The sequence below is a fragment of the Urocitellus parryii genome, chromosome 11 (assembly GCF_045843805.1).
Source record: "Urocitellus parryii isolate mUroPar1 chromosome 11, mUroPar1.hap1, whole genome shotgun sequence".
NCBI classification, from domain to species: Eukaryota; Metazoa; Chordata; class Mammalia; order Rodentia; family Sciuridae; genus Urocitellus; species Urocitellus parryii.
The window spans coordinates 112981612-112997712 of NC_135541.1; positions in this window are offsets into that span (position 1 = coordinate 112981612).

Below are 16101 nucleotides of genomic sequence, written 5' to 3' on the forward strand. Positions count from 1 at the left end.
CTATGGGTGTCCTATTGAGGAATTTGGAGCCCGATCCCACAACGTGTAGATCATAACCAACTTTTTCTTCTATCAGATGCCGTGTCTCTGATTTAATATCAAGCTCCTTGATCCATTTTGAGTTAACTTTTGTGCACGGCGAGAGATAGGGATTCAGATTCATTTTGGTGCAAATGGATTTCCAGTTTTCCCAGCACCATTTGTTGAAGATGCTATCCTTCCTCCATTGCATGCTTTTAGCCCCTTTATCAAATATAAGATAGTTGTAGTTTTGTGGGTTGGTTACTGTGTCCTCTATTCTGTACCATTGGTCCACCCGCCTGTTTTGGTACCAGTACCATGCTGTTTTTGTTACTATTGCTCTGTAGTATAGTTTGAAGTCTGGTATCGCTATACCGCCTGATTCACACTTCCTGCTTAGTATTGTTTTTGCTATTCTGGGTCTTTTATTATTCCATATGAATTTCATGATTCTTTTATCTATTTCTACAAGATATGCTGTTGGGATTTTGATTGGCATTGCATTGAACTTATAGAGAACTTTTGGTAATATTGCCATTTTGATGATGTTAGTTCTGCCTATCCATGAGCAGGGTATGTTTTTCCATCTTCTAAGGTCTTCTTCTATGTCTTTCTTTAGGGTTCTGTAATTTTCATTGTATAAATCTTTCACCTCTTTTGTTAGGTTGATTCCCAAGTATTTTATTTTTTTGGGGGATATTGTGAATGGAGTAGTTGTCCTCATTTCCGTTTCAGAGGATTTGTCGCTGATATACAGGAATACCTTTGATTTATGCGTGTTGATCTTATATCCTGCCACTTTGCTGAATTCATTTATTAGCTCTAATAGCTTCTTTGTAGACCCTTTTGGGTCTGCTAGGTATAGAATCATATCATCTGCAAATAGTGATAATTTAAGTTCTTCTTTTCCTATTTTTATGCCTTTAATTTCTTTTGACTGTCTAATTGCTCTGGCCAGTGTTTCGAGGACTATGTTGAACAGAAGTGGTGAGAGAGGGCATCCCTGTCTTGTACCAGATCTTAGAGGGAATGCCTTCAATTTTTCTCCATTCAGAATGATGCTGGCCTGTGGCTTATCATAGATTGCTTTTACAATGTTGAGGTATGATCCTGTTATCCCTAATTTTTCTAGCGTTTTGAACATAAAGGGATGCTGTACTTTGTCGAATGCTTTTTCTGCATCTATTGAGATGATCATATGGTTCTTATTTTTAAGTCTATTGATGTGGTGAATAACATTTATTGATTTCCGTATATTAAACCAGCCTTGCATCCCAGGGATGAATCCTACTTGATCATGATGTATAATTTTTTTGATATGTATTTGAATCCGATTCGCCAGAATTTTATTGAGGATTTTTGCGTCAAGGTTCATTAGAGATATTGGTCTGTAGTTTTCCTTCTTTGATGTGTCTTTGTCTGGTTTCGGAATCAGGGTGATGTTGACCTCGTAGAATGAATTTGGAAGTTCTCCCTCTTTTTCTATTTCCTGAAATAGCTTGAAAAGTATTGGTGTTAGTTCCTTTTTAACGGTTTTGTAAAACTCTGCTGTATACCCATCCGGTCCTGGGCTTTTCTTAGTTGGTAGTCTTTTGATGGTTTCTTCTATTTCCTCTATTGTTATTGGTCTGTTTAGGTTGTCTATATCCTCCTGGCTCAATCTGGGCAGATCATAGGACTCAAGGAATTTATCTATGCCTTCACTATCTTCTATTTTATTGGAGTATAAGGATTCAAAGTAATTTCTGATTATCTTCTGTATTTCTGAAGTGTCTGTTGTGATATTGCCTTTTTCATCCCGTATGCTAGTAATTTGGGTTCTCTCTCTTCTTCTCTTCGTTAGCATGGCTAAGGGTCTGTCAATTTTATTTATTTTTTCAAAGAACCAGCTTTTAGTTTTGTCAGTTTTTTCAATTGTTTCTTTTGTTTCAATTTCATTAATTTCAGCTCTGATTTTAATTATTTCTTGTCTTCTACTTCTTTTGCTGTTGTTTTGCTCTTCTTTTTCTAGGATTTTGAGATGAAGTATGAGATCATTTATTTGTTGGTTTTTTCTTTTTTTGAGGAATGAACTCCAAGCAATGAATTTTCCTCTTAGAACTGCTTTCAATGTGTCCCATAGATTCTGATATGTTGTGTCTGTGTTTTCATTTAACTCTAGGAATTTTTTAATTTCCTCCTTGATGTCTTCTAAAACCCATTGATCACTCAGCAACCTATTGTTCATTCTCCAGGTGATGCTTGATTTTTCCTTTCTTCTTTTATCATTGATTTTCAGTTTCATTCCATTATGATCAGATAAGATGCATGGTATTATCTCTACCCCTTTGTATTGTCTAAGAGTTGCCCTGTGACATAGTATATGGTCTATTTTTGAGAAGGTTCCATGTGCTGCTGAGAAAAAAGTGTAGCTACTTGATGTTGGGTGGTATAGTCTATATATGTCAATTAAGTCTAGGTTGTTAATTGTGTTATTGAGTTCTATAGTTTCCTTATTTAACTTTTGTTTGGAAGATCTGTCCAGTGGTGAGAGAGGTGTGTTGAAATCTCCCATGATTATTGTATGTTGGTCTATTAGACTCTTGAACTTGAGAAGAGTTTGCTTGATGAACACGGCTGCACCATTATTTGGGGCATATATATTTATGATTGTTATGTCTTGTTGGTGTATGGTTCCCTTGAGCAGTATGAAGTGTCCTTCTATATCCCTTTTGATTAGCTTTGGCTTGAAATCTATTTTATTAGATATGAGTATGGACACTCCTGCTTGTTTCCGAGGTCCATATGAGTGATATGATTTTTCCCAACCTTTCACCTTCAGTCTATGTATATCTTTTCCTATCAAATGCGTCTCCTGTAGACAGCATATTGTTGGGTCTTGTTTTTTGATCCATTCTACTAGCCTGTGTCTCTTAATTGGTGAGTTTAAGCCATTAACATTTAGGGTTATTATTGAGATATGGTTTGTTCTTCTATCCATATTTGTTTATTGATGTTACTAAACCTGATTTGTTATCCTCTTTGACTACTTTCCCCCCTTTACTGTCCTACCTCCCATTGTTGGTTTTCAATGTTATTTTCCATTTCCTCTTCCTGTAATGTTTTGCCAAGGATTTTTTGAAGAGATGGTTTTCTAGCTGCGAATTCTTTTAACTTTTGTTTATCGTGGAAGGTTTTAATTTCATCTTCTAACCTGAAGCTTAATTTCGCCGGATACACGATTCTTGGTTGGAGCCCATTATCTTTCAGTGTTTGAAATATGTTATTCCAGGATCTTCTAGTTTTCAGAGTCTGTGTTGAGAGATCAGCTGTTATCCTGATTGGTTTACCCCTAAATGTAATCTGCTTTCTTTCTCTTGCAGCTTTTAAAATTCTCTCCTTATTCTGTATGTTGGACATCTTCATTATAATGTGTCTAGGTGTGGATCTCTTATGATTTTGCACATTCGGCGTCCTGTAGGCTTCTAGGATTTGGGATTCTGTCTCAATCTTCAATTCTGGGAAGTTTTCTCGTATTATTTCACTGAATAGACTGTTTATTCCTTTGGAATGGAGCTCTGTGCCTTCCTGTATCCCAATGACTCTTAAATTTGGTCTTTTGATATTGTCCCATAATTCTTGGATGTTCTGCTCATGGTTTCTTAGCAGACTTGCTGAGCTGTCTATGTTCTTTTCCAGTTGAAATACTTTGTCTTCATTGTCTGATGTTCTCTCTTCTAAGTGATCTACTCTGCTGGTAGTATTCTCAATTGAGTTTTTAAGTTGGTTTATTGTTTCCTGCATTTCTAGAATTTCAATTTGTTTGTTTTTTATTACCTCTATCTCCCTGTGAAATTGATCTTTTACTTCCTGGATTTGTTTGTCAATGTGATCTTTCATTGTCTGATTTTGCTGTCTCATGTCTTCCTTGAGACTCCAGATCATCTGAAGCATATATATCCTGAACTCTTTATCTGATATTCCATCTGTTGCAGCTATTACCTCTTCTAAAGTTGAGTTGACCTGCATTGCTTGTGGTCCTTTCTTTCCTTGTCTTTTCATACTGCTCGCGTTTCTTTCTGCTTGGTGCAACTGTTGTGTTTTGAAATTTACCCCCTATTTATTTATGTTGCTCTTGTATACTTGAAAAGTCTCCCTTGCAGGTGCGGGCGGCGGCTGTGCCCCTACTCCAATTGGGGTGACGTGTCTACCAGGCTGGCGGCTCTCTGGGCCTGTTCCGGGAGTGGAAGGCAGCTCTGCTCTGTCCCTATTCCAATTGGGGTGTCGTGACTACCATGCTGGCAGGTCGCTGGGCCTGTTCCGGGCGTGGGCGGTGGGCTTGGCTGGCGGGATTCCACCTAATGGCAGTCCCTAACCTCCCTGCTTGCTAATTAATGGCTTCTCTGAGGCGCCACGCCTTCTGTAGCTGCAGGACAGGCCGCGCGAATCAGTTGGCCTGGATCTCCGGGGTCCTGCTGCTGGCTGTTTTGATGTTGCAAGCTGTTGGAGAGTGGTGGTGTATTCTTCAGCTTTCCCGGATGGTGGCCGCTGACTGCCTGGATGGAGTGTCCACTGTTTTGATGTTGCACTCTGAAGGAGAGTGGCGGTGAATCCTTCAGCTTTCCCGGATGGTGGCCGCTGACTGCCTCGGTGGAGTGTCCGCTGTGGGGGATGGGACTGTACTGCTTCCTTCCCCTTCTGAGATCCCGTGCTCGGCCCAAGGGTCCGTGTGGGCTTGGCTGGTGGGATTCCACCTAATGGCCTTCCCTAACCTCCCTGCTTGCTAATTAATGGCTTCACTGAGGCGCCACGCCTTCTGTCTCCTTTTGTTAATGTCCATCTTCTTCCCCTGGTAGTGTTTGATATCACTGCTGATGGGTGGAGCAGTGCAGGTGCCCAATATCCTGTAGCCTATGTTAGAGTACAAGTTCAGGAGGGTTTCCTGTACTTTGTAGATGTCACATTTCCACCAGCCAGCCTGTGGCCCAGCCCTTTAGCTCATCTTTCCAGAGGTGCTTAGGGGACCCCAGACCATTACTCCACTGAGCCATACCTCCTGGGTAACTGTCAGCTGGCCTGACCAAAGCTCTCATTTTATTTGTCTTTCCCTCTCTCAGAGGCCACGTACTTCTGGAACTAAGAAAAAATATAGCTGATTTGAACAAAACTGCATTGCCAAATGTGATTTTCCAGTTGATGAAAAAGATAAGATAGCAAACCAAGTTAAAGGCCAAAGTGAACACAGGAGGGATCATTTATGAGCAACGAATTTCCAGATGTATACAGCTTTTTTCTTTCCTCCAGATGTCCAGGTTTACTGTTATTCCACTCCTTTAGCCAAATACCTAAGAATTCCAAAGCCTAGATCTACATATTCTATTGGCCAATCTTTTTCCTCCAGTTTTTATATTGATTTTTATAAAAAACAAATGACTGTGGAATGCATTATAATTATTATTACATGTATGCAGCACATTTTTTATATCTCTGGTTGTATATATAGTATGTTGACACCAATTCACACTTTTATACATGTACTTTGGAAGATGATATCCATCACATTCCACCATCCTTGCTAATCCTTTGCCTCCTCCCTTTCCCTCCCACCCCTCTTCCCTATCTAGAATTCATCTATTCCTCCCATGCTCCCTCTTCCACTATGAGTCAGCCTCCTTATATCAGAGAAAACACTTGGCATTTGTTTTTTGGGGGGAATTGGCTAACTTCACTTATCATTATCTTCTCCAACACCATCCATTTACCTGCAAATGCCTATTCTCTCTTATTGCTGAGTAAAATTCCATTGTGTATACATGCCTCTTTTTTTATCCATTCATCCACTGAAAGGCATCTAGGTTGGCTGCACAGTTTAGCTATTGTGAATTGAGTTGCTATAAACATTGATGTTGCTGTGTCCCTGTAGTATGCTGCTTTTAAGTCTTTTGGGTATAAACTAAGTACAGGGATAGCTTGGTCAAATGGTGGTTCCATTCCCAGATTTCCCCAGATTTCCAAGGAATCTCTGTACTACTTTTCATATTGGCTGCACCAATTTGCAGTCCCACCAGAAATGCATGAGTGTGCCTTTTCCTCCACATCCTCACCAACATTTATTGTTGCTTGTCTTCATAATAGCTGCCATTCTGACTGGAGTGAGATGATACTTCAGAGAAGATTTGATTTGCGTTTCTATAATTACTAGAGATGATGAACATTTTTTTCATACATTTGTTGATTGATTATATATTATCTTGTGAGAAGTGTCGCTTTAGGTCCTTGGACCATTTGTTGATTGGGTTATTTGCTTTTTCTGTACTTAGATTTTTGAGTTCTTTATATACCCTAGATATTAGTGCTCTATCTGTTGAGTGAGGGGTAAAAATTTTCTCCCAGGATGTAGGCCTTTGTTTACCTCACAGATTTTTTCTTTTGCTGAGATGAAACTTTGTAGGTTGAGTCCATCCCATTTATTGATTCTTGGTTTTAATTCTTGTGCTATAGAAGTCTTATTAAGGAAGTTGTGGCCTAATCCCACAGATGAAGATTAGGGCCTACTTTTTCTTCTATAAGACACAGAGTCTCTGGTTTAATTCCTAGATCCTTGATCAACTTTGAGTTGAGTTTTGTGAAGAGCATGAACGTTTCCTCTTCCTCCTGCGCCAGGTGGAAGAGATAATGGTGAGAGATAATGGTTTAGTTTCATTTTGTTGCATATGGATTTCCAGTTTTCCCAGCACCCTTAATTCTGGTTCTCTCCAATCTCAATGTGCATAAAACCAAAGACATGAGAAACAAGAAAGAGTCCACAATTATGGATGGACACTCTGCCTCCAGATACACAGACATTATGAGTGATTCAGGGATTTTGCTGAATGTTTAGCCTGAATTCAAGCATAAGGAAATTATCAGACAATTGCAAAATGTAGACTACTAAAAAGGACAGCTGACATATCTTCCTCAGTCAATGTCACCAGGAAAAGTTACCAGAAATAAGATGACAAAAAGAAAAGGCATTTAGGGTTAAAAAATATTTTAAAACACACAATATATATGTATAATTATGTGTGTGTGTTTATATAAAGCACACACACACATATATATATATATAAATATATATAGGGTATATATATGTATGTATATACTTTATATATAAACACATATTCACATATATTTTATATATATACACATACATACATATTTATAAAAATATATATACTCTTGAAATGAAAAGGCCTCTTTATCATTTTTTTTGTCACAGTTTTAGTGTCTTTGACTTGTTTATAGAAGGCAGATTAGTTATTTTGCCCCATGGCCTACATTCTGCAGTTATATGAAAATCTTCTTAGGATTAAATTTAGCATGAACTTTTAGCTGAAAACACTGTGCAGTTAATGCTCTGTGCTTTCTACCACATGCAACCTGTAGGCAGAGTGTTCTATGTCCTGTGTGTCCATCACTTGATGCTAGAACTGGTCATTTGATAATGGAGGCATCCAGTGGGTTAGTCTGGAGGAGATAAAATGTTTCTTTGTCATTGTAAAGCAATTTAGAGACTGGTACTTGGATAATGTACAAATATTCTATTCACCAATGATCTTTCTGTTAAAATTTTACCATCATTTATGATCCCTACCTATAAATTATTATATTTCTGTTTGTAACCTGGAAATTTTGTAATTAAGTTTTTTTCTATATTATTGCCTTGGCGGGCTTGTGTTGTTAAAAAATACACTTATCTCTCTGAAGTTCAACTTTTGCCCACAGTTAATGTTAGCCTGAATAATTAAAATGCTTTTGTTTATCAATATGGACTCATGGATTTGTTAATTTCAATGTTATTATCTTTTAACACTGTAATTATTTTTGTGGTTAAGGATATAAACATACTTATTTTCCTATTTATATTCTCACCTCTCCCATATCATTTAGGTTGCATTTACCATTTGAAGTGGTTTTTATTTACTAGAGTTTTTTTTTCTCCATGTTTGTGTATGTTATTTGGTGTGTAGAAAGGGTCATATGTAGCTCATGTTTCACATTACCTTAAAAACATTTTGACATCTTTAGTTTCCTTTCCTTGAAAAATGTCTAATATTTGTTTTGTACATTTTATATCATATCATCCAATCTCAGCTATAATGGCCAGTATGACATTATTCACTTATTTTATATCTATCCACAGAACCTGTCCCTTGTATTGGAAAACTGGTTGTTGCTTTAAAAGCATCTTTTTAGACTCTTTAGATTATTAGAAAATTGCTGACCCATAAGCAGTAAACTCATGTAAATGTTAAATGAAATAAAAAGACTTTTACCAAGCACTCTCCTGGACATTGCTCTCTCTATCCATGAGAATAGCCAACATTTAAAAAGAAATGTTATTTGCTTCCAGTGTCAAAATAGGAATCATATCTGAAAAACATTTACTCCAAGGATCTAGTCTAGAAAACTCTGCCTTGATTAATTTCACATGCAGAAAATGAAGAATCATATAAAACTGTTCCATTTTTACTCATGTATAAGAAACCATTTCCACAAATTTCAGGGCAACTCTGGTTTCCAGAAACAGCTTTTTTAGGTGTTGCAGTTTAATGTGCACTTATAAAACAATGTGAATTTTCACACTGAGCTCTAACACAAAGCTCCTGAAATGCTGTTTCTCTGAGAATCTAGTTCTGATCCTTTTATGGTCAAAGTAGGCTGCAGCAAACAGGTAAGATCCTGTGTACTCTTTCACTTACTAAAAGACTCTAAAAATAAGGTCCATTGGATCATAAACCTGTCAGCTGAGGAGAAAACCACTGGCTACAAAACCAGTCCTTGGAGACTATAGGCAGTTTTATTATTGTTGTTGTTATTTATTATTATTATTATTATTATTATTATTATTATTATTATTGTCCTGGCATAGAGCTGCTCCACTGCTCTCTGAGAATAAAGTATAATGAAAGTTCACCCAAACCTTAGATGAAGAGCTCAGTGAAGATTATTAAAAGAATTGGAATACATCTTGCCAGAAATGTCATGGTGAAGGTGCACAGTGCTTTGCTGGAGCTCGAAGGCAGAAAACAGGGAAAAGCTAGGCCTTAAGTCTACTCTTCTGTGGGGCCTCTCCATTAATGTCAGCCTTAATGAGACAAATTAAAGCTTAGAGGTCAGATATTTAATTTTAATTAATTAAAATATTAGAATTAAAATCTATACTTATAAGGACTCTCAGCTTTGAAATATCTCAACATTGTAAAGTTAGATACTATTACCTCTATTCACAAACAGAGCACCTAAGGCCCACAAAAAGGAGGCATTTCTTTGTAGTTAGAAGCCAAGGAGTGTGATAGGGCTGGATTCAAACTTGGGTCACACCATACCATCATCTCCCTTATTTGTGGCTTCTATTTTGCATTTTCAATTATCCAAGGTTAGTTGAAGTCTGGACATTTTAGATAGAAAATTAAAGAAATAAACAGTTCATAACATTTGGGTAACATTTATTATAGCAGATTGTTACCTACAATGGTGACAAAGAGGCACCTGCTTCTTCCAAATTCATCCCTCTGAACTTAAGTAACAGTGTAGGTTTTGCTGTGTTCCTTTCTGTAGCAGTGGAGTGTGCAGGGACACCTCTGGTTTGCTCCTGGTGATAGTGACACATTTATTCTCTCTTTATTTGTCCTGTTCTTATATGTTAATTTTCATTTGATTCTGTGAATTTTAAAAATGTCCAATTAGCTTCCTCATTGGCTCATGGGTTATACAGAATGGTTCTGTTTAATATTCACACTTGAAGATTTTCCTGGGGTCCTGTTGTTTATTCCTGGTCCATTTCATTATGGGAAGAGAACATTCATTTCTCATTGCAACCTTGATTCTTCTGAATCTTTGAGGTTTCCTTTGTGAACTGGGACATTGTCTCTCCTGTTGATGTTCCATGTGAACCTGGCGAGAATGCATATTCTGTGATTATTGCACAAAGCAGTCTGTGAATGTGAATAAGATGCAGCTGATTATGGGACTGTTCAGTTTCACTCTGTTTTTACTGACTCCTGCCTGTTCCATCTCTTTACTAGACATGTCAATTATTGATACAATGTGTCCAATGCCAATATCTTCAAGCTGGAGTCTTCAATTCTAATAGTGACTTGATCTGTTTCTCTGTTCAGATGTGTCATCTTTTGCCCCAGTGGTTTGAAGCTCAGTAGTTTAGTAGATACCTATTTAAGAAAGCACGTCTTCCTGGCAGAGCCCTTCTTTCCTCCCTACATAGGGTCCATTGCTGACCCAAGACATTTTCTTTGCTGTAATATCTACTCATATGAAACTAATGTGGTCACTGCTGCATTACTAAATTAAAGTGACTCAACACAATTTTACCCCTCCATTACTGACAGCTCCCATATCATTATGCTTGAAGGGAGCTTCTCACATACAACATGTAATAGCCTTGTATTTTTTAATTGACTCTATCATTGTCTCTCTCTTTCAAATGGTATATTTAGATCATTGACATTTTAAATATTGTTAAGTTAGGGCTAAGGGCAGATGTTTTATTATTTATTTTCAATTTTTCTCTCTGGGTTCTTGCAAATCCATTTTGACTTTCTGGAGCAGCTGCTTGTGTATTCTTTCCAGCACCACCTGGGTACCACAGCGTGCACTTTAGGCCTGCTGTGGCACACTTCTATGAAGCACTGAGACCTTGAGTGAGGCCACTTCTCTGCCCACTTCTAAAATAGAGTTATCTTAAACTTGCTTTTCACATATTGAACATCAAATACAATTTGCATTTCAGCTGTTCCATATCACTTAAGAAACTGAGCAGTAAGAAATAGTTTATTATATTTACACAAATTTTTTTAACCCATCTCAAATTCTTTCATTTCTGAAATTTCAAGACACTAGTGTTTTGTTTTGTTTTTTCCTGCCTCTATAGTTACATTTGAAGAGAGTTCTGGATGAACAACATATAATTTCCCTTGCTCTGTCAATCTCTGTGTTTTGATTAGTGTACTTAGAACATTAATGTTTAATTTAATTGATTTACCCTCATTAAAGTTTTTCATTTTATGTTTTTTTTTTTTTTTTTTGACGAGGTCTGTTCCTTCTTGTTTTAATTATTACCTTTCAGATATTTGTTCAGTTGGTTTTTGGTCTTCCTGTGAGTTCCTTGGACCTTCTCTAGATTTCTGCTTTAACACATCTATGGCATTTCCCAGTGCTTCTTCATGTGCTGTTTTTCAGTTGCTACTCTAGGTAACCTCATCTGCTCATGTCTCACCCTGCTAGTTTGAGTAAATGCAGAGCTCTCACTTCCAACATTGTGGGTGTTCTTGGATCTGCATAATCCTTATAATCAAGGTCTCTCAACCTTGTTGCTATTGAGGTTGATTCATTTTTATCTATTTCTCTAATCAAACGTTTCCTAAAGAATCTGCAGTTTCCATTCTCAAAAGGAGAATTTCTTTGCCAATGTCAATAGAAGGAACAGAAGGTATGACATACAAAGAAGAGTCACCATACCAAAATGACTAACACTAATCATACTCTATTTAGTGTACCACAAACAAGTCTCATGCATTCACTTGCTCTATTTCAAAACCCATGAGTTAAAACATACTTGTAAAAATTATTTTTGAAATGCAAAGTCAAAGTGCCACAATTCTCTTAAATTATGATCCTAATTGATTCTTTTAATGGACCAGTCACTTGTTCCTTGACCCTGAAAGAGTTTTACTCTAAGGCTTCTATACATTGTAAATTAATTATGGCCAACCTAGTTCCCAGAAATATTGCATCATTAGAGGTACAGAGATGGAAATTAAAAGAAAAACTAAGAAATGAATGATGCCTGAGCAAATTAATAATACAAGTGAAATCATTATGTAAGAATCATTGTATGGCTGGATATATCTGACATGCATTATAAAAGTATTTTGGGAAATGATGATAGAATTCTTCATTGAAACACAGAAGTCACCTTAAATGGCAAAACAGAAATATTTATAAGTGAAAAATGGTACAGAATTAATGAACCTATTCCCTTTGGCATGTTTTAAGAGATGGAAAAAGTAGAATGGTTCTTTCTATTGCTTTGATTGCTCTCTAACTAAATACCATACTTCCCTGTGGATGAATCTGAGCACATGCATTTAACTAGCATGTTCTCTTTTTAGGCACAGGAAACTCTTTAGGACAGAAATTTTCTTCCAAGCATAAATGACATACTGTGCATGCAAAGGAATACTATGAACTGTCCTAAAAATTTTGAGCTTATTAATAAGCTTGGAAATCTCAAAATTCATGAAAACTAATGAAAATCCTGGTAAACAAGGCAACATAATTTTTTAAAAATAAAATTTGAGTGTTGGGGGTCATAGCTCAGTGGGAGAGCACTCACCTAGCATGTGCAAGACCCTGGGTTTGATCCTCAGCACCACATAAAAATATATAAATAAGATGAAAGATATTGTGTCCATCTCCAACTAAAAAAAAATTAAAGTTTAAAAATAAATAAATAAGGGACTCAGATGTATATCTCAGCAAGAGTACTTGTATAGCATACAGGAGGCCCTGCATTTAATCCTCAGTACTGCCCAAAACAAAATAAATACAAATAAAATCATAGAAAGAACCAGTAAAATGAACCCAGATTTGCATCATAAAACTTATGCTTTTTTCCATGTGTATATTTTGGAAAATTACAGAGTATCAGAGCCATCATCCCACTCAGACAAAAATGAAACAAAACACACATGCACAAAAAATGATAACCAAAAGCCTGTTTCATTCATATTCTCTCCTTTTCTGACATAAAGGAGTCCTGGTTTCTATTTTACCAACTTTCTCAATCTTGTCATCTTTTCAATGTTTGCCAAACTTGTCGGTAACAAAAAATTCTAACTTGTTGATATATACAAAAATGAGTTTTTCCTTTGTAATAAAGACATGTACTTAGAGAAATGTCCTCTTCTTCAAAATGAGGGTCAAATGCCTCTTGCCATCAGTATTAATAATTTTCAATCAGAATATCTTACTCTTTTTCAATTACAACATTCTGGAGAGAGCTTTTTTGGAAAAAGTCCTCAGTATCCACTTTTTTTTGGCAAAACAAAATAAAAAATGAGCAATAAGAATTGTAGTTTTGCCTTATGCAACATACAATAACCCTAGAGAACCAAGTACTTGAGTACCTCAGGTGGCAGAAGAAAAATTCATCTGCACTGGAGTGAGTTTCTCTCGGGTCTAAAGAATGACAATTCACAATCATCTATTTAATAATCTTTTCATAAACAACTATTCCTCTTTGTTTTCTTTCCCAGTTTGTTGGACACATTCATCACAGTGTAAAAACTGACAAAGACATGTTTGCAAGATTAAGGCACAAAAGATAATTTACACTGCTATAATACTTTGAGCTTATTAAGTTGGAAGTTTTCAGGCATTCTCATCCAACACTTTCCTAAGTCTGATGAAAAGTGATTGCTGAATGTGGAATCTTTGACTTGGAAATCTAGATCTGATCAACAACAAATATAAGGAACAAATTCATGATTGAAAAATGGCTCACAAACTGCTATGGAAAGATGCTGACCTCAAGCACTTTAAGGAAACACTAATATTATTCTATTATGGCATGCAAATTTCCCAGAAACCTGAAGCTTGATATCAATTCTTTTTCCTGCTGTCATTTTTCCTATAAAGAGACCATGCAGGTTGAAATGCACATTCTCTATATCCTAAAAATCCTAGTCATCTGTAGAGATCTACAGGCCACCTGATATTTCAAACCAGAAATCTTTTAGAATTATGAAATTAAGCATTTATAAATAAAGTAAATTGCATATTTCTATCTAAGGAGGAGCCAGGAATCTAGCTTAGGGGGCCAATTAATATTAGAAGAAAGAAATGTACTGAAAGTTGATGTACGTAAGTCAATATAGCCACTAAGTGCTTGGGGGTTGAATCCATGGTATACAAGTGCTATGCCACTGAAATAAACCCACAGCCCATTTTTTTGCATGTTTTAAAACAACTTTCAGCTTTTTATCTCACATACAAGTGAACAGAAGAACAAAAAAAGAGTGAAATCCTGATTTTCATTTAAAAATGCATTTTTTTCTTATTGTGTTAGGTAGCAAAATATTAATTTCCTATATCATCTCCTAATCATAACAATTACATTATTTGCAAATTTGTAATCAAACTACTATAAAATAATTTCCTGTTTTTTCTGCTAAGAAATAATTTTAATTTTTATTCTGAATAAGTGTTATTCTTTTTAATGTGAATACATAGCTTACTGGTTGAGTACTTGCCCAAGGTTCTATCCCCAGCAATGAAAAAAAAAATTAACCTTATGCAATTACATAATTTTAACTAAATATTGTCTACTGCTACAATTTGCAGCACCAAATTTTAGATCTTAACAGAGGCCTTGAAAAATCTTAGATTCAGTTACTTTGGACCAATAACAATTCTGTTTTTACACATCTTATATACTGGCCTACCAATAGCTCCCAATTCCTGTCAATACATTCTATTCTGCAGAAAAGAGGATTCTATCCCCATTCCTAATCAATATCAGTTAGCTATACCTGAAACTGCAAGGATTAATGCTTTTAAATGACCACTAACTTTTGAAGTACAAAGACCTAACTTTTAGGCAAAACTATACACCTTTAAATTACTGGGTTTATTCAACAAGATGACTTAGTAAATTTAATCTACTGCATGCAAAAAAAAAAAAAACCCAAACTAATAAACCTACAAACTGAAGCTGGAGTAACACTCTTGCAGCATTGCTGGATATAAGATGATAATTTATACAGGACATTTGATCAAATCTGAATAAAACTAAGATATACCCAAAAGGTGTCAGAGCACCTGAAATCTAAAAAGCACCCCCCCAAAAAAAAGGTAGCAATTCCAGTTTACAATACTTCAAGTAGGAGGTGAAGTTTAACCTCTACAATCACCATTTTCTACATTCAATACCCTTGAACATACACATTATCATCTGGGATCAAAAACTGCTCAATCCCCAATCTATTAGCGATGCCAAGACCACTGAACATAAAATGCTTCTGAAATGTAAATTTCATGGCCCAGCCTACATCATCCCATCATCATCTCATCAGAAAAGAAAAAGGCCAATTTAACAAAGGTCTATATAAGTCTTATTATGGCTCTATTGATTTCAAACTACAAAACTTCTAAATACAATTCAAAGTTGTTATTAACTTAGTTTAAACACACAAACCTACTTTGTCCTCAGATGCGCACTATATATTTGGAAAATGATTCTGCTTCTAAAGTTATGTAAATCAGTCCACACTTCACATTTTAAAAGTCTATCAATGCAACCCAGGAAACCGAAAACAATCACTGCAAGATTCTGATGCAATATGTGTATGTGCAACACTAATTTTCATTTCAGTCTAATCTATACCCTTGATCTAGGGCCTAGGCCAAGATTTAATCGAAATATGCTCAACCTCAAAGCCTGTAAGTTTTTTTGTTCATTTAGGAGACCAGATTACAGAACTCACTAATCCACTAACAAAGTACAGTATTCTGTATTAAGGGACAATAGCCCTTAGAAAGAACACACAGAGAAACCAATATGTGCCTTGATACTTGCAACCAGGCAAGAGTCCCATGTAGCCAGAACACACCCTAGGTTGAATGCATTGAAGAGACACAAAATATGAGATACAGAAATATGATCATGATAAACATTACAGTCACCCAAACTGCAGAAATTTTTCACATCCATCTACTCCTACGTTATAAAACAGTGACAGAAAAGCAAAGAGCAGGAGCTTCAGATATGGATACAGGTCAAGTCTAAGTCAAACTCATCCTCTTGATATCTCCTTTTGTTTCTGCTAAGGATCTCTTTGATGATGGCTGTCCTGTCTAGGAGCCTGTGGCTTAAGAAAAAGGAGGAGATGGCAGAAGCTGCTGGTGGCGGGGCTTCTTCTGCAGGATGGAAATGGCTTGACAGTCACTAATGCCCCTTGCTCTGCTGCCGCTGGGCTCTGGACCACAGCCAGGTAATGGCTCCTCTGGCGGCTGCTAGGTGGTTGCAGAGACTGGGCCTGC